The sequence below is a fragment of the Bos indicus x Bos taurus genome, chromosome 22, assembly GCF_003369695.1.
Source record: "Bos indicus x Bos taurus breed Angus x Brahman F1 hybrid chromosome 22, Bos_hybrid_MaternalHap_v2.0, whole genome shotgun sequence".
Lineage (NCBI taxonomy): Eukaryota > Metazoa > Chordata > Mammalia > Artiodactyla > Bovidae > Bos > Bos indicus x Bos taurus.
In genome coordinates, this window is record NC_040097.1 from 25,000,601 (window position 1) to 25,020,855 (window position 20,255).

Consider the following 20,255-nt stretch of genomic DNA (forward strand, 5'->3'; position numbering starts at 1 on the left):
AAGAGGATATAATTCAACATTTCCCCTTTTAAAAGAGATGTACTTTAAAACTGCTACTTAGCTGTCTCCCCATTAGTCTTTAATTAGCTGCTTGAACAATGCTGAATAGGTTGCATCCTCTTCCAGAGAGCTAAATCCTCAAGCAATTAGTCCTCAAGCTACCAAGTATGACCTGCATTACCCCTGTGCAAACCTTCACAGAACAGGGAACAGTCCTATGTGTTCCAGAGCTGGACAGAGCTTTTGAGATCAGAGGACATGTGAGCTCAAAGTAAAAGCCCATAAAAAGTCTTTGACCTATTGAAGTTGCAAAACTTTAAAAAACTATGTTAAGTTTCAGCAAAGATGAAGCGAAATAAATACTCTTGTACACACTGATGGGAATGTAAATCATACAATCCTTTTGGTAGAGTAATTTGGAAGTACTTTCAAATCCTAAAATGCACACACTCTGAAACTCAGTGAGGCCAGCTTCAGTTTAGCTTTCATTAGGATTCACAGGTGGGCGCCCAGGTGTATGTGCAAGATGCTCTTTTTCAGCACTGTTTCTACCTTTCCACAACTGCGGGATGATGGTACAGCCATGTTCTCCATGAATTCACCCATTGAGTTCCTGACAGCCCACGTCCGTGTCTAATGAACATCTCAAATTCAGTAAGTCCAAAATGAAACTCCAGATCTTACAACAAGAGATGACCCAGCCACATGGCCTCCCTGGTGGGGCCCAGACCGTTAAGAATCCGTCTGCAGTGCACGATACCCAGGTTCAATCTCTGGGTTGGGAAGATCTAACTGGAAAAGGGAATGGCAACCCACTCCAGTATTCTTGCCTGGAAAATACCATGGACAGAGCAGCGTGACAGACTACAGTCCACGGGATCGCAAAGGGTCAGACATGACTTAGAGACTAACACTTTCACTTTTCACTTTCTGACACAGCCCTAGCTCTCCCCATCCAGTAAAGAGCAACTCCGTCTTTTAAGGTGCTCCATTTAAACAAACAAACAAACAAACAAAATTTTGTAGTCATTCTCACATCCCTCATCTAAGCCATCAGGCAATTGCTTTGGGGATGCTTTCAAAATCACCCAACCACTTATACCACCTTTACTCCTACTGCTACTCTGGTCTAACCACTACCATCTTGCACTAGGATTTCGATAACAGATTCCTAGCTGTGCTCCCTGCTTCTACCCTTCCATAAATCCTTAATGCATTAACCAAAGTGAGACTTCTCCTATGTTAATTGAGACATGTCATTATCCCAATCAAGACCCTGCAATGACTACCGCTGCACTCGGAGTCAAGTAATTAAAAGGATCCACAATGCTTGGCATGACCTGTCTGCTGTCCCTTACAATTTGACCTCTCTTTCCACATTTCTAGCCTCTGCTCTCTTTATTCCAGCCACTCTTGTCACAACGCAGGTACTACTTCTGTCTCAGGGCCTTTGCACCTCCACCAAAGGACATCTGTACTTCAGCCAGATATACACATGGCCCCTCAGTTCACTCTTTCAAATTTCTGCTTAAATGCTACTTTCCCAGAGAGGTCTACCCTGATAACCCTGTTTAAAATTACAACATGCCCCATTTCCACAGTCTTGACAATGTTACTCTGCATTGCTTCCCCTCCTGCATACCACCTTCTAATATACAAAATAATTTACTTATTTGAGTACATTAACTGTTTATTGTCTGTTTCCCTGACTAGAACATAAACCCCCAAGAAGAATCTTTATCTCTTTTGATCAATAATATCCCAAGCACCTAGAACAGTTTCTAGCACATGAAGGTTGTTTAATAAGTATTTGCTGAATGAAAATCTTAATGATTTTGTGAGAAGAAAATGAACCAGCCCTAGCAAATAGTCATCTGATAAATATGGGTTCCAGTTATTAGAAAGAATGAAGTAAGCATACAGGTACTGATGTGGAAGGTTGGCCAGTCATAACGACAATAATAAAAGCCAAGTTACTAGTATGCAAAGATAGTTATCACAGCACTATTAGCAATACTGAAAAAAAAAAAAAAAAGACAAACAGAAACAATCTAAAATCTCTTTACCCAGGTAATATTTAAATAGATTATGCCAATCCTCAAGTCATGCTTTGGATACCACAGTCGTTACCAAGAACTATGTATGAATACTTACTTTATCATATTAAGATATCAATTTCAGCTACGGGAAAAAAGTTGTTATCGACTAAACAGACAAGCTGGAATCAAGATTGCCGGGAGAAATATCAATAACCTCAGATATGCAGATGACACCACCCTTATGGCAGAAAGTGAAGAGGAACTAAAAAGCCTCTTGATGAAGGTGAAAGAGGAGAGTGAAAAAGTTGGCTTAAAACTCAACATTCAGAAAATGAAGATCATGGCATCCGGTCCCATCACTTCATGGGAAATAGATGGGGAAACAGTGGAAACAGTGTCAGACTATTTTTGGGGGCTCCAAAATCACTGCAGATGGTGACTGCAGCCATGAAATTAAAAGACGCTTACTCCTTGGAAGGAAAGTTATGACCAACCTAGATAGCATATCCAGAAGCAGAGACATGACTTTGCCAACAAAGGTCCATCTAGTCAAGGCTATGGTTTTTCCAGTGGTCATGTATGGATGTGAGAGTTGGACTGTGAAGAAAGCTGAGCACCGAAGAATTGATGCTTTTGAACTGTGGTGTTGGAGAAGACTCTTGAGAGTCCCTTGGACTGCAAGGAGATCCAACCAGTCCATTCTGAAGGAGATCAGCCCTGGGATTTCTTTGGAAGGAATGATGCTAAAGCTGAAACTCCATTACTTTGGCCATCTCATGTGAAGAGTTGACTCATTGGAAAAGACTCTGATGCTGGGAGGGATTGGGGGCAGGAGGAGAAGGGGACGACAGAGGATGAGATGGCTGGACGGCATCACTGACTCGATGGACATGAGTCTGGGTGAACTCCGGGAGTTGGTGATGGACAGGGAGGCCTGGCGTGCTGCGGTTCATGGTGTCGCAAAGAGTCGGACACGACTGAGCGACTGAACTGAACTGAACTGAACCATTTACTTTGAAATTAAAAAAAAAAAGAAAAGAAGTTGTGTGTATAAATATTAAAGCAAAAAAGGAGGGAAACCAAATTTCTATAGTTTTTATATTTGAAAGACATATTTTAAAATAAGTTATTTTTGAGGAGTGAAGTTGAGGAGAGAAAGAAGGCTCCTGTGTAATTTTATACTGCATTGTTTCATTGTACAAGGAATCAAGCAAACCTCAGTTTTACCAACCACAGACATTTTTAGGAACAAGCTTCTCACAGCTGAAAGATTTCATTTTAACTAATCATTTCAACCTTATTCCCTATTCCCTGATCTTATTAGGACTAAATTAATACAGATTCTAATACAAGCTCGAGGAGGGCAGGGAAACTGTCTGATTTGGTCACTGTGCTAATACTCAGGAAGTGTCTGGCACATAGTAGGCTCTTAAATATTTATAAAGTAAATTGGTTCTAATATGAGACCACCTCCAGGTAAAAATATAAGCAATGAATGAAACAGTTCAAAAAGAAATATCAAAGGCCTCCATAAACTAGAGTATTAAGCCTCCAAATAAGGAGTTAAAACGTTTTAGACATTTTTGCTCCCTTTCAGGTCTCTCTCACAATCATTGTGTATTTTTAGAGCAACTCTCTTTGGCACTGCTCCACAACTTGAAAATTATGGCATTTATTGTCTCATAGGCAAGTTACTTCATATGGTAATTGTCAAATGTGTAGATTCCCACTGATCTAATATTCATGGCGGCAACGAAGAATACCCAGTGCAATAATTCAGACCCAAGGTCAACTACAGTGGGACAGGTCATGGAAAAAGGAGACTCTCTAATAAAGAGAATAGCTGAGCATTTAAGATCAATTAACCAATTAGTAGAAACCTAAACGATTTTTAAATTTCCAATAGAACAACAGGAAAAACTGGCTTGTGGGAAAGAATAATGTTTTTAAATTTGATAAAAAGTGTTGTTTCCTTTTTCTATTTTTAAAACAACATTTGATAAAATTGTGCTTTTTGCTGTTTTGCTGAGTAATTCCACTCCAGGAAATAACTCAAACTTTTTCACAGTGACTGGTCTACGTTCTCGATGCAACCACTCATTCAACTGCTTGTTGAACACATGTGATAGGTTAAGTGTTGGGCTTAGAACTCATACACAGAAAAAGGAATAGCAAAACCCTCCAGGGACAAAAATGCTGAGCCTCACAAAGCAGAGTTATGTGCACTATGCTTTTTTGCTGTCCTTTCAGGTTAGGTAAACGTAAATGTCAACACATTCAAAATCTTTTCATTCAAGAACTTTCAGCCTATTAATTCGTTTCTAAGACCTCTTCTACTCTCATGCTTACAATCTTCTCAAACATCTTAGTAAATACTAGGCAATATTTCTACCATTCTGTTAAGTCTGATAGTCGATTCAAACTTTAACGGATGTCAACCTCATTGGAACAAAGAATAAAAATCATTAACAGCAGCTCCAGAACTGCATCAACAAAAAACAAAAACAGGTATCTAGATCACATTCAGTCATCAACTCAATAGACTATGGGGAAGTGAATGGGTTCAGTGTGGCAATTTTTATCACCATGGCACCACATATCAAGTAGGTTTATCAGTGAAAACGGCATACCACACTCTTTCAGAGGTACTGTTTGGGCATAATTTTCCTGGCTGTGAGCATCCTAAATTGATCAGTTGTGCCAGAGATCCCCAGGGGCCGAAAATTGTCATCAAGACCCAACAAGCCAGCAAGATCTCTGCACTTAGTGTTTATAATGCTCTAAAAGTCACCCAGAGCCGACCGGCTGTCAGACACAGCCATCAGAAGAGTTACTGAATTAATGGTTGGCACTGCTCTCTCTTCTTCCCACCAGAATTCTCAAATTTTTTCTGACAGTTTTTCTGGTGCCAGAGGGTGTCAGTATGACTGCAAGGGATGTGCTTACAGTCAAATATTTGGGGTCTGATTATCAACATAAAAACAATTTTAAAAAGAAGAAGCAAACATAATATGAAAATGGTGATCACCAAACTAACTGGATTTTGCCATGAAATTATAGTTACACGGGGAAAAAAAAACACTTGCTGTGTATTTGAGGGAGCTGAGGGATTCCTGTGATTTCCCTCTTTCTAACACTATCATCTCTGTGTTTACTTCTCCTTTTAGAAATTCTTTTACTTTTAGTTATAGGTGTCTCCCAAATTCTTTTCCCTACAGCAACTCTATAATCAGCCAGCATCATGGATCTATGTACTTCTTGGGATCAGTAAATCAGCAATCTCTGTTGGTATTACATCACCTGCTTTAAGTGACACAACAGAGGATCAAACAGAAATTACAGTTTAATTTTTCTATCACTGGTATCACGTAATCATGGAGATTGGCTCCTCTGTGAATATGGGAGTCTCATTCTCTCTCTCTCTCTCCTCTTTTTCCTCTCCTCTACCCACATCCAGATGCTATGAGAGAATGGAAACAAGGGGGAGAGAAGGAGTGTCTCATCAGAAGCCTCTGCTACATGAGTCTTAGTAACATCAGCTATTGTCATGGCTTCTGTGGTGCCTTTAATGTACGGGCACCGTTTCTGTTTTCACACTTATGCATGTCAAAGAGCTACAGCTGTTGACTACAAAAACAGTCCTGCTGTCGGAAAAAATATACTGGTTTGAGGTGGTCCTTTCTGTTAATGAAATTGTTACCTGCAAGTTTTCAGAGAACCCAAGTTCCATGATTGGTAGCTCTAGGAAACACACCAGAGGCTCCATCACAAACTGCTCCTCTGACCACAGTTAACTTAAAAGGTAGTGAGGCTCTGGACTCCCCTGTGGGAGGTGTCAAGATAAACACAACTCTCCATGTTTTTGCTCAGCACAAACCAGCAGGTAAGACTCAAGTCTAAAGGAAATACAGATCCATTCAGGAGCTATAGTAAGTGAAAAGAACAAAAAACTGATCCCACATATCTTTATTACATGCACAGCAAATTCAAATACCAAAACCCAAACTTGTTTTTTTTATAATGCTGCCACAGAAATATAGCCTACGAAAAAAACTACATAGGGATGCAAACCTATACATTCAGTATTTCATTTGGTGAGGTCCAGGAGTAGTGAGGTGGGCTTCAGGAGTAGAGACCAGTGTCCTCAGCAGGGAGCTTTTCCCTCTGGCCCATCCCCTTCTCCAAAACGTAAAAGGAAAGACACTGGGAGGCCAGGGCAGACTGCTTCTGTTTGCTCAGTTGAGAAATGGAGGAATCAAGACCCTGTTGATACCATTAATCTGCTAAAGCTTTCAACAGCACTAAAATTCATGGGCAACTGATGAGCTGCATCTTGTTGACAAGTTCCAGTGCAAGTTAAATCAAGAAAAGAACCCACAGGCATATCCAATCAATACTTGAGCGCTTGCAAAGTTATCAAAAACACCAATTTTTAGAAGGTAATAGCCTTACAGGTGATACAAGACAAGCTTTTTCTCAACTAAAGAAATGTATTTTCCCAGAACCAGAAAGACAGTATGTTATTATTGGGGTTACCGAGTTCATATACATGGATTCATCTGCGTTGTATACATACCCACTCTCAAGTATTTTTAAAATGAAAAAGTCACGATGACCTCATGCAAAAGCTTCCAGTTTTACTGGCTCCCCCAACAAACATGTCTGAACGTTTTGAAAGCACTGAAGAATTATTCAAGATGAATAGTAAAACAAACAAACAGACCACAACAAAAACCAGCAAGGCTTTTTTGGTCAGCACACGCTCATGAGTAAGTAGCCTCCTCAATGATTCTCAACTGACAAAGCACGAGCTCGGTAAACTCTAGGAAAGAGAAAAGGACACTACATACCTCCTAATCCTTATAAATATGCTACACATACCCTCAAATAATTTGGCTCAGGCACAAATCCATTCCCTTTGTGTTCCAGGCAAAAGTCTGTGTTTCAACACCACGACATGACAGCTTCCATGCACACTCCACTGTTGCCTGGCACTCAGGTCAGACAGACTCACGACTTGGGAAGGGGAAGGGCCAGCCTTCATGCCTCTCTAAAACCCTCCCAGCCTTCCTTGCTTGGCCCACTCACTTAGAAGAACCAGACAGCGAGAAGAGCCTTTCAGCTCCCAAGCACTCAGCAAGCCAGAGACTCTAGATTCTGATTGCTATTTTCTGGTTGCCCACAGACATCCATATCTTACCTAGATAAGACAGTGCTCTGATACACACATGTTAATTTCCAGGAAACTTAAAAAGCCGCCTGCACCTGCAGGTACTCTCTTACTTTTAAAAATGGGTAAAACGGGAGGAAGGGATGGCAGCTCTTTCCTCCTTTCATTTCCCCGGGAGCTTGCAAAGCCCTCCAAAGTGCAAAGACATTTGCCCACCAGTGCCCGGGCGAAGTAGCTCACCCTCTTCCCCGCCTACCCCAGCCTGGGCGCCGGAACAATGCAGTAACATACATTTCCCAACACCTGCTGGAGCCTATTAATATGCACGGGGACCTATTGATTTTTCCCCCGTCCCTTCCCCTGCCCTCCACACTGAGCAGGCTTTCATCTCCTCCTTTACCATCCATCAGGAACTCATTTCGGCGCCCCCTTCCCCCTCCCACCGCCGGTTCCCATTCAGCCGAGCCCCTCTCTCGAAAGCCCAGGCTGACGAGCACACTTTGGAATGCACTTCATTAAAATTTAGCTGCCCGATTCCAACCTGCAATGCGGAGGAGGCGATACAAAGCGCGCGCCACACTTCCTCCAGCATCCCCTTCAAAAGCCCCATTGTTCGCCAGGCATCTGCTCCAGAGCCCGGCCTCTCCCTACCCACTGACCCCTGATTTTTTTTTTCTCCCCCCACCCCCTCCCGCCCGCCCTGCCGGGCCAAACGGGCCTGTCCGGTGAATTAGAACGCAGCCGCAGCCATCTGGCCCTCCCAAGCTGGCCCGGTTTCTCCCCGCCCCTCCTCCCTGGTCCACACACCACACAGGGCATCTTCACCTCCATGGATGTTCCCACAACCCAAGCGCAAACCTCGGGCGACGGTGCGCCTCTGCCGACGACTGCCTGTGCCCAGGCTTCCTCCCGCAGCGGAGCGTTCGAATCCAGAGGTGGGCAGGGGGCGGCGGGGGCGAAGAGCGGGCGATCGTGGACCTCTTGTACTTGCCTGCAAACCCCAGCCCAATCGCCAAGATTAATCCTTCCCTTTGTGAGCCAGAAAGAGCCTCCCACCACGCTGGTCCTCGGCTCTGCAGCGGCTGTAAAGAGAGGCGGGGGTTGAGGGGGTGGGGTGGGATCCGAACCCCTTCCTAGGCGAGCTGGGGGCGCCTCGGCCACCTGACCATGGAGAGGTTTTGCGAGGGAAGCAGGCGCTGGCGGCAGGAGCAGCTGACGGTGCGAGAAGGAAACGAAGATGCCCAAGCTTGCGCCTTTTATATTACAGGCGACATTTCTAACACATGACAACAATTTCCATCTGTATTTAAGCCGGGAGTGTGAAAAAAGAGCATTACATCACAGAGCCCGGGTTCCTAGAGGCTGCCGGATATCTAGGCCAGGGGGATTAGGGCCGCACCTGCGGAGAGGGCGGAAGCCAAGAGCCAAGCGAAGCAGGCACGGCCTCTCTCTCCCGCCAGGCGTGTCAGGTCCCCGTCGCCGTGAGGTCCTGGGGGAGACCCTGGCCAAGGAAAGGCGGGATATAAGGCTGCTCCATTTGCAAGACGCAGAAGGCTGGGGGAAGGAAAGACGGGGGGAGGTGGTGATTCTCTTGGCTAAGGATGCAACCCTGACTTCCCAAGAGGAAGGGGCAGCCGGCTTCCAAGCACTTTCAGGTGGGACTCATTTCTGTCCTTCTGCCTTGTCCCCAACTCTGGAGGGAACTTCAAAGATAATAACTCTGATGTTTGAAATAATAGTTTTCCCTGGAGTTAGAGGTGGATGGAGAAGCTTAGCATATTAATTTGTGAAATCTACTTTCAAGGAACAGCCACTTCAAGAACTCAGAGCAGAAGTGGGCTCAGAATCAAGCTGTTTCTTTAGGGCTTATCTCTGTGTCATTCAAATCCACTCTTTAAACCTAAGAGACTAGTGGTGTTATCTCGCCTCTGCTTCCAAAGAGGCATCCCTCCCCTCCTTAGGGGCCCTCACCCTCCTTACCGAGAAAACTTTATTGAAAGCCATCTGGCTCTAAAGAGGTACATTTTTTCCCTCTATTGTCAAATGGTCAGTCCTTAGAAACTGCTGAAACCACTTGTAAGGCAGAGAACGCCCACAGACTGTCAAAGGAGGGAGACAGTCCACTGCCTGCCTTCCCCTCACCCAGGTGTGACAGAGCCCTGTGTAAGCAGCCTCTGAAAATTCCTGAGTCAGTTGGGACAGGAGGAGATAAGGGGGCAGGAGAAATATTTCAGGGGGACAAGTGACAAGAATATAAGAAAAGGGAGGGAGGAAGCAAGGGACATGTCTATTCCTGGGGGTTAGGGTGGACAAGGACAATGCAGAACCTATATTCAACATGGACAGAAGACCAGATTTCATGTGATGGTAAAGCAGGATGATGGAGGGAAAGGTGAGAGGGCAGCAGAGACATTCAAATCACAGGGTAATAAAGAATTCACCCTTGAAGGCAGCGTCAGTTGCATTTCGCACCAGATGAGAAAACAAAATGTGTTCCTTCGATATTTGCTACCCAGTAAACAGTCTGTGTGCACATCCATCTTGCTATCTTCTCCCTGACTAACCGGGATGTGGACGGACAGCACTGCTAAAGCTCCTTGTCCTTCTAGTCATTCATGATGGTCAAAACCCTCAACTCTAGAGTCACACTCATTGGGTTCTCCCTATTCTCTCTAGCTTTCTGCTGTGGGGCAGAGGGTAACTTACTTGCTAGGTCTGCATCTGTTTTTCTCCACATGTAAAAGGTACTAAAACTATCTACTTGTTGGATAATATATACCAAGTGCCTGGCACAGTTCACCACACAAAAAAACGGTGCTCACTAAATGTCACCTACGATTATTATGACTTTATCTCTATGTAAAGAGTCCTCACAACATGAAAACCTCCATCCTCTGCTTCTGTGGACACCTACAAACTGGGACAGCTCCCCAGGCTTAGCAAAAGGTACACAGCAGCACCCTGGATGTCACCTGGTCAGAAACAGATACCCTGGAAGAAAAAGCAGTTTCATCTGCTTCATTCTTGACTCACATCTACTTTGAGGAAGCTGGAAAGGCCTTGAGAGGTGAATGAGGAGTATTAGATTACATTTTTGGTTTGCAAGAAACAATAAAAACTTAAGGGGATGGTTTCTTTATCAATCATGTACATAAAACATGTGAACATTTACATCATTTCCCCTCTTGATCATCATCAAAAAAGAAGAAACAAAAAGGAAAGAAGATTCTACACAAAACTTTTAAAAGCCTTTAGCTACAACCCAATGCTGAAAAATGGAATTTGTGTATTATTAGTTTTCCACAAGAAAATGATTGTGCAGTACAAATTAAATTGCTCTTTTGCAAGGAATCTGCTTAGAGACTGCACTGATGGGAACAAAAATACAAAAGCCATTCTCCTTATGAAAGAAAGAAGGGAACTTTTATTCAATAAGTATTCAAGGATGTAGCTTTCCAATCTTCAATAGGGGGAGAAAAATAGCCCTCATTTGGTTTGGAAATGTCCCTAACAATAACAAATTATTTTCAATCAGAGCTCCAAAAACCAGGTTTCTCTATGTCTAATGAAGCACAAGGAAAAGATTCCATGAAAATCTACTTGGTTTTTATCAGAGTACACACTTGATCTCAAAAACTGGCTCTCTGAGCTTGTGTGGTCTCCAGCATAAGCCAGGAGAGATGCTTCACTGCATTTCTTCTGAGTTTCTTTTTGTCACACACACACACAAATGAAAACCAGTAGGTCCTGAACTAGCCTTTCTTCCTGGATGTCTAACTTCTGAAACTTAAGGGTGAGCTATGCAGTGTCTCCACAGCACAGTTCAGAGTTATAGCGAAATGTAGATATGCCTTTATGACAATATTTAACTAACAACGGAAAGAAAAGGGCCAAGAATTTCCTCCACTGACTGTGTTCAAAGCAATTACAGAAATAATTATAAATCAGACCAATTAAATGTGGGAAAGTGACCACTTAGGAGGCGATAGAATGTAGTAATTATCAGAGTGGCATTTGGGGCCAGACTAGCTGGGTTGAAAACCCACCTCTGGCTCTCTCTTGGTATGAATCATTGGGTAAGAGACATCACCTTGCTACACCTTCACTTTCTCACCTATAAAGTGGGAATAAAGCATTCCTGCCTCACAGGATTGTTACAAAGACTGAGTACATACTGGGCAAGGCACTTATATGAGTGGCTGGGGCAGAGAAAAGTACTTAGTAAGTGTTATTACTGTGACATCAATCACTTCTAACATTTAGGTTGCTCTACATATGTCTTCCCATAAATATGTATTAGCACATACCAAGTACACAGCATTTGCATGTAATAAGTAGTACATGATAGAGTTGAAAAAAACTTTATTTTTTAACAGAAATATACTTTGGATAAAATTATATTGATTTTTTTATGTGACATTAATAATACAGGCTACCTTTGTGGAGTAAAATGCAACAAAAACAGAAAAAAATTAATAGAAAAAGAAGAAAAATTATCAATAATAACAATAAAATCTGTGGGATGTACCTAGATTCCTAAATAGAAGGAAATTATAGCTTTAAATGCATTTATTAGAGAACAAGAGAGACAGAAAATTAATGTCTTATGCTTTATACTCATGAAGCTATAAAATAAAAATGAAATGAATTTTTAAAAGAAGCCAAAGAAAATTTGAGTTGAGACAATTGAATATCCACATACAAATGAATCAAGTTGGAAACCCACCTCATACTGTACATGAAAAGTAACTCAAAATGAATCACAGGCCTAAGTGTAAGACCTAAAACTATACTGCTCTTAGAAGAAAACACAGGAGTAAATTTGCATTAGATAATGACAACAAAAGCACAAGTCACAAAAGAAAAAATAGGTAGGTTATACTACATCAAAATCTAAGTTTTGTGCTAAGAACAATATTACCAATAATGTGAAATGACAATCTATGGAGGATATATGTACACGTATAACAGATTCACTCTGCTGCATATCTGAAACTAACACAACATTATAAATCAACTATAGTCCAACATTTTTTTTTTTAATGACAATCCACAAAATGGAAGAGGATAGTTGTGAATCATATACCTGATAAGAGACTTGCATCTAGACTGTACAAAGAATCCCTCCAACTTAACAATAAAGACAAATAGCCCAATTAAAAAAAGAGAAAGTACTTAGATATTTCTCCAAAGACAAAACACAGGTGGCCAATAAGCATGTTAGAAGTACAACATCATTAGTCATTAGGGAAATGTCAGTCAAAACCAAGACGAGATACCACTTCAAACTCACTTGGGTGGCTATCATTGAAAACTCAGCAACTCTATTCCTAGATCTATGGCCAAGAGAAATTAAAACTACTTCTACATAAAACTTTTAATTGAATGTTGCTAGCAACATTATTCATAACAACCCAAAGAGGAAATAAACCAAAGGTCCATCAACTAACAAATGAATTCATAAATGTGGTGTATCCGTACAATGGGATATTACTCAGCAATAAAAAGGAATTAAGTACTGATAGATGCTGCAACTTGGATGAACCTTGAAAACATTGTGCTAAGTTAAAGAAACTAGACACAAAATGCTGCACTATGGAAGACATTGATATGAAATGTCCAAGAGCAGGCAAATTTATAGACGGAGAATAGACAAGTATTATAGTTACCTAAAGCTTTGGGATTTGGGAGGAAATGGGGCATAACTGTTAATTAGTCAAGGATTCCGTGTGGGGAAGATTAAAACACCCTAAAATTTGATTATGGTGATACCCTCACAACCTTGTGAATATACTAAAAAACACTGAATTTTTGAAAAGCGGGTAAACTACATAGTATGTGAATTATATTTCCATAAAGTTGTTCTAAAAATGTAGAAAGAAGGAATAATGAAATTAAGGTGGAAATATAGATAGGTAACTGGAGGCAACAAAGAAAAAAAATCAAGAGGAAAAAAAAAAAAAAGCTGTTTTATTATAGGATTAATAAAACTGAAAAGCCTTTGGCAATTATGACCATGGATGGGTATGGAGTGGGGAGGAGAAATGACACACACTCAAAAAAAAAAAAAAATCAACTTTAGCACAAAAGAGGTGGCATTAAAAATAGATAAAAGAGATTTATTTTCATGTGTAAGAGAATACCATGTACAGCTTTATACCAGTTTAATTTCAAAATCTAGTAGGAACAGATCATTTTCCAGGGCAATAAATTAATGGAACTACCTCAAGAAGCAATAGGAATCCTAAGTAGAACAATGGCTTTAACTAAAATGAAATGATGTTAAAGAATTATCTCCTTGTTCCCTTTTCCTAGCATTTATAAGGGAAAAAACATGTCCCAGGCCAGGATGCTTTATGGGCAGATTTTATAAAGACTTTCAAAGAAGAATGTGGTACCCTTTATGGTAATCAACACACACACACAACTATGTATTATCCATTTTCTGTGGATTTGTATATATATTTATGAATGATTAGGAAACTATCCCAGAGGACAATTCTAAATGGTGATCTGTGGTTGCCTTTGGGGAAAACAAAAGAAAACAGCATGAGGGTGGGATGGTCACAGAGGATGCTGACAGTCATTGTGATGCTTTTGTTTTAATGAAAAAATTGAGATGCATCACTTACATAATAGGAAAAGGAATTTGAAGTGAAAAAAAATTAAAGTGTTCACTGGAGACTAAATTTTCTGTCTCTCTGACTGGAACATGGAGGGTAGATAAGAGGGTACCATTATTGCCACCTTATGGCAATGTATTCTAATTGCAGGCAAAAATCCCTAAGGAACTAAATAAATAGTCTCTGAATGCTGGATTTGCAAGCCTGACCAGAACGTTAAAGCAGTAGCCTGGTAATTTTTATAATACCAAAATTTTCTTAGTTCTAAGATATCATTAATTATAAAATACATCTTTGAATTAACAGCTTTCCAGAAAAAAAGAAAACTACCACAATAAACATCTACATCTGTGTTCGACAACAGCCAATCACAGAAAAAAATATTGATTTCTTACTGTCTGAGAATCAAGAAATAATGGTGCTACCTAACCAAGTGAGATGCTGATAAAAATGAAAAATATTCTTCAAATGATGATAATTTAATCTGTGTTGTTTAGATTCTGTAGCCAAGTTCGGTTTGGAAAATGATATTTAATCAGATATGGACATTAATTATAAGAAATAACAAATATTTTGGTTATTAAGGAAAACAGCATTGGTTAGGAAGGAAATCAGAAGCATCTCATTATATCTGATGCTTTTTAAAGTGACCAAGGGGCCTGAATATAAGATCAACTTATAAGAGTGATACTGGAGTTTATATTGTTCATGTTTTTTCATGACTTATGGATGAAAGATAACAACTTTCATATGTCAAAGACAAATGACATATCACTTAGCTTTGAGTATTTACGTACCCAAAGAAATGGGTATTTTCCTTATAATAAACTTGGATTTCCAGCATTAAAAAATATATAGATCAACTTGAGATGGTATTTTCCAGCTGGATATTTAACTCAAATTTCCACGGAAGTGTGAGGAAGAGACCCTTTATGAAGCAAAAACTCCACTGACAATTTTCTGGCTTTTGTTAGTCAACGGAGGAGCCAAATAGCAAAGGGGAAATATATAGAATTCTTATGGCTGTAAATTTCAACAAGAAATGGAAATAGGATAGACATTGAACATTTACATTAAAGTGGCATAATTCTAGCATTACTTCTCTTCAAGGTGTGAAAGATGATCATATTCTTGGATGGGACTCAAACGAGATTTTTTACAGGTTTTCCAAAAAAATGCAAAAAAAAAAAAAAAAAAAAAAAATCAGGCTTCCAGCTATTACACAAGAAAATGGCTCATGCAATGAAAATACACAATTTAAGATAATTAATAGGAGAAGGATCCTGCAATGGTGCTATCAAAGATCAAAGTTTCAGGAACTTCAGACTTTAACTGCACAAAGGATGGTGTCAAAACTGACTCTTTACATTTTTATGACCAGATTTCTCTACAAATGACCTGCTTTACAAGACCACATCTCTCCCTCCTTTAAACTGCGAAACTTACATTGAACCTACAGTATCATCTTTGTGTCTTTTGACTCCTGCTGCCTTCAGGATACAAATTAGGACTCCCAAGAGTATATTCACCATGTGCATGTTAGAACCTTTCACTACATTCATATACCAGCCAAAAAGGCTTCTGAATAAATCTGTCACAGTGAATGAGTAAAGGGGGCATGAAATACAGATTCGATACTTTGCAGAGAGTCTGTTGTGGAAGACAACTGTGCTTCTTGGGGACCATGCACCACTGCAGGGAGTGCTTATCTTCTTGCAGATATGCAATGACTCAGAGATGGAGAGCCCAAGAGCTGGCAATAAAAGAAAAACTAGCCCTTGGAGGCCAACTAGTCCTTTGCAGGGTGCCTATCCTACCTTTAGAGTCTGCTGAAGGGCTTTCAGCAGATCAGAGTTAATGAGGAGGAGAAAATAAATTAAGCTTACACTATGCAGCATTTGAAAGTACCTATCAGTGGGCCTTATGTATAAATTGTCCAACATGGCCTCCTCGATAGTAGGTGAGTTATACGGTAGACTTTTCTCAATGGTAATTGCTCTAACATCAAACATTATAGTGGAAGAATTATAGAGACCAAACCTTGCAAGAAAGCCTTTTTTTTTTTTTTTTTTTTAAAAAAAGAAAGCCCATTTTTGTCCACAACCCAGAGATGAGGTCTAGCAAGTCCTCTTGTACAGCAGAGTAGTTACATCAAAAGACCCTTTCGTCCTCCTCTGCACCACTCCACTCTGCTCACTAAACAGTTGTCATAGAAATAAAGCATGCACATCTACTCATCAGATACATGAATATATTTCTGCAGTTTGAGCAACTATTACTTGCCAGGACCTCTCTTGGTGCTTCTTATGTCTTATGTCACATAACTCTCACCACAGTTCTATTGGGATGATACTACTGTCCCAATTTTATAAACTAGGAAATCTCAGGCAAGTAATTTATCTGAGATCACAGACCCACAGAGTGGAGGGGTGGTGAGTCAAACCAGTTCCATCCACAACCGAAGCTCATGTTGACTAAGCAGTCACAACCCTGTGCCTCTTCAGCATCCTGAAAACTGAAGAGGACTGATTTTCCAGGAAGTTCCCTTGAAATAAGGTCTGCTCAATGTTGACACAGGTATTCAAGGCGAGTTTCAATAACTGCCTATACCATTAGGATATTCTGATTTTGATATTTTTAGGAATAAATAATCTATCACTGTAATATGGTTTGGGATGCCCAGGTCATCTTCAACACACACAAATCTGGTGTACAAATGGGCAACCTATGCTAATTCCTCTCAGAACAGAGGATTCTTTGCTCTTTTCTAGCCTTCCCACCTACTTCCTGAAACTGCTATTGTCTGCCCCAAAACAGCCTTTCACGTGGGCTGTAAACAAGTCTGCTAACATAAGTCGTCCCTTCAGTATCTTTAATACCATCACCACTATCCCCATCATGGCCAGCACAATCACCAAGCCCATGAACCATCCCCGCATTGTCCAGATGTGAAGTGCTTACAGGAGATCAAGATGGCTCCAGGCCACCTGAATCACCCTTTAAGAAAAGTATTGTTATTCCTATTTTGCAAATGAGAAAGCAAAGTCTCAAGAAACTGGCTGACTAGGAAGAAAAAGGAAATAAAAGACATGCTTCCCACCACTACCCGGGGCAGGCAGATTTCTTTAATTGGGTCCTACATCTGCATTTTATCTTATTCTCTCCTTTTCAGAAACTCTCTTGGTTCTCACTTGTCCCAGTTGCAAGCACAGACTTCTTAGGAGAACAGATACAACTTCCAGTGTTCTTTTGTAGGAGATAAGTCACTTTGGCCTATAGTGTATTATGCACATGGGCACTGTCTTCCCTTTTGTTATGTAAGTATAAAAAACAGAAGAGAATATTGGGAAAGAAAAAGAAAGGTATTTAAAATATCTCAATAGGCTGTTCACCTGATAGCAGAACAGACTTTTTTTCAGTTTAGGTATAAGTCACCCATGCCTTTTCTGTGCTTGGAAACACAGGCATACTAATGTATATTACTAGAAATTGACATACAATTCTTCAAGTCACTCTCACCTCAACCTATAAAATAGGTGTTACTGGCCCGATCCTATAGATGAAACTCAAAAAGGTGAGGCAACCTTTCCAAGCACATCTAATAAGCAGCAGAGTCAGGGTTTAAAACCCAGCTTCTTCTACCAATCAGCAATAAAAAGACAAACTACCCAATTAAAAAGAAAAATGGGAAAGGATTTCAATTGTATTTCACAAAAGAAGGTCCCCAAGTAGACAATAAACATTTGAAAATGTGCTTAATATCATTATATATTTTTAAAAAAAATGAAAATTCAAATGATAATGAAATACCATGGCACATCTACCAGGAGGATGAAAAATCTAAAAGACTGACAATAGGAAATGTCAGCGAGGATGAGGAGCAACTGGAGCTCTCATGCATGGAAGTACTGGTGCAAATCGGAACAATCACTTTGGAAACTGTGTGACGATCTCTGTTACAGGGAACTGCTTATGGCTGCATATGCCTACACATATGCCAACAATTCTGGGTGTGAAATGAGTACACACATCCCCTTACATAAGAGTGTTCCCAGCAGTAAGTAAGCTAAAACTGGGAGACAGTTTAAATCAACAGAAAAATGGATAAAGATGGTGGTATAGTCACACAATGCAAGACTCAGCACAAAAACAACAAAAACCCAAACTACTGCTGCTGTTAAAAGCAAACAATAAGGAAGAAAAAGGAGTTAGAACAAAATAATACACATTGTATGATTCTGTTTCTATGAAAGTCAACAACAGACCAAACAATCCAGGGCACTTAAGTCACAATCATCAGAGGAGACATGAGGGACCTGCTGGAACGCTCAGTGCTCTCCATGTTGATCTGCATAATGGTTGCATAGACATGGGGGTGGGGGTATGAACGTGAATGTGCACAAAAATTCAGCGAGCTATGAATTTAGGATTTATATAATTTATTATAGATGTTTTATTTGTTTTCTACCTTAACTTTTTTTTTAGGGTCTCTGTTAGAACCCATGTACACATAGCTCCAATAATGGCTATGGACTGCTCTACTGCCAGAGATTGGAACAAGGGGAAGAAATAAGACAGTTTGTGGTAGAAGGAAAGAAAAGAAAGAGGGGGTAGGAAATGGAGGGTGGGAAGGACAATGGAAGGAAGGAAAGAACAGAGGAAAGGAGAAAGAAGGCTGACAGGTCATGGCAGGCCAGGCCCCTGAAGTATACGACATGAATTCAGAACACAACAGCAAGTATTATATCAAATTATTTTTTTTAACTGCTCCATGTTCTCTAAAGATATCATTTTTTTAGTTGTATCTAATAGCTTGCTTTCTTATCTCTTCTTGCTATTCTTTGGAACTCTGCATTCAGATGCTTATATCTTTCCTTTTCTCCTTTGCTTTTGGCTTCTCTTCTTTTCACAGCTATTTGTAAGGCCTCCCCAGACAACTTTGACTGTGTGGATCACAATAAACTGTGGAAAATTCTGAAAGAGATGGGAATACCAGACCACCTGACCTGCCTCTTGAGAAATCTGTATGCAGGTCAGGAAGCAACAGTTAGAACTGGACATGGAACAACAGACTGGTTCCAAACAGGAAAAGGAGTATGTCAAGGCTGTATATTGTCACCCTGCTTATTTAACTTCTATGCAGAGTACATCATGAGAAACCCTGGGCTGGAAGAAGCACAAGCTGGAATCAAGATTGCCAGGAGAAATATCAATAACCTCAGATATGCAGATGGCACCACCCTTATGGCAGAAAGTGAAGAGCAACTAAAAAGCCTCTTGATGAAAGTGAAAGAGGAGAGTGAAAAAGTTGGCTTAAAGCTCAACATTCAGAAAACAAAGATCATGATATCCGGTCCCATCACTTCATTAGAAGTAGATGGGAAACAGTGGAAACAGTGGCTGACTTTATTTTTTGGGGCTCCAAAATCACTGCAGATGGTGATTGCAGCCATGAAATTAAAAGACGCTTACTCCTTGGAAGGAAAGTTATGACTAACCTAGATAGCATATTCAAAAGCAGAGACATTTATTTGCCAACAAATGTCCGTCTAGTCAAGGCTATGGTTTCTTCCTGTGGTCATGTATGGATGTGAGAGTTGGACTGTGAAGAAAGCTGAGCACCGAAGAATTGATGCTTTTGAACTGTGGTGTTGGAGAAGACTCTTGAGAGTCCCTTGGACTGCAAGGAGATCCAACCAGTCCATTCTGAAGGAGATCAGCCCTGGGATTTCTTTGGAAGGAATGATGCTAAAGCTGAAACTCCAGTACTTTGGCCACCTCATGCGAAGAGTTGACTCACTGGAAAAGACTCTGATGCTGGGAGGGATTGGGGGCAGGAGGAGAAGGGGACGACAGAGGATGAGATGGCTGGATGGCATCACGACTCGATGGACGTGAGTCTGAGTGAACTCCAGGAGTTGGTGATGGACAGGGAGGCCTGGCGTACTGCGATTCATGGGGTCGCAAAGAGTCGGACACGACTGAGCGACTGAACTGAACTGAACCGAACAGTTTGCTTCTGCAAATCATCCACATCTACAGTCGGAAGGTACGAAATTCTTCCAAAGGATCCCAGATGATGGTGGATTTGCACGGGGTGTCTGATTCCAGTGTAATGGAGGAAGCTGAATGCCTACCTTCTAGCAGGTGGCCTGCATGGGAGGACCCCATTAAGCAGCAAACTTGAAATTCAACAGAACCTCTATTAGTCACAAACTTCTATTCACTAGGGCAAAAACATGTAGATCCTCAGACTTATTTACAGTCATGCACCAAACCATCAGATTTTAGGCCAAATTTCAGTGCATCTGATGGTTTTATAGGATGTTTCTTTTATAGGATGGTTTTATAGGATGCTTCTTCAAGCCCAGCATTTCTCATGATGTACTCTGCATATAATTTAAATAAGCAGGGTGACAATAT

At 40.7% G+C, this 20,255-nt stretch overlaps 1 protein-coding gene across 21 annotated transcripts in view; it reads right to left on the bottom strand.

Annotated features, from left to right (window-relative positions):
• The window catches only part of MAGI1 (membrane associated guanylate kinase, WW and PDZ domain containing 1), a 639,211-nt gene that overhangs the window by 226,071 nt on the left and 392,885 nt on the right, over nucleotides 1-20,255 (bottom strand). Inside the window, exon 1 of one of the 21 annotated variants that reach the window (XM_027523593.1) lies at nucleotides 8,068-8,439. The exons of 18 other annotated variants lie outside the window; for them this stretch is intronic. The gene's annotated coding sequence lies outside the window, so the exon portion shown is untranslated. Of the gene's footprint in view, nucleotides 1-8,067; nucleotides 8,440-20,255 lie in introns of those variants that run through there. 2 more of the 21 variants (XM_027523594.1, XM_027523591.1) reach the window with 2 other exon arrangements.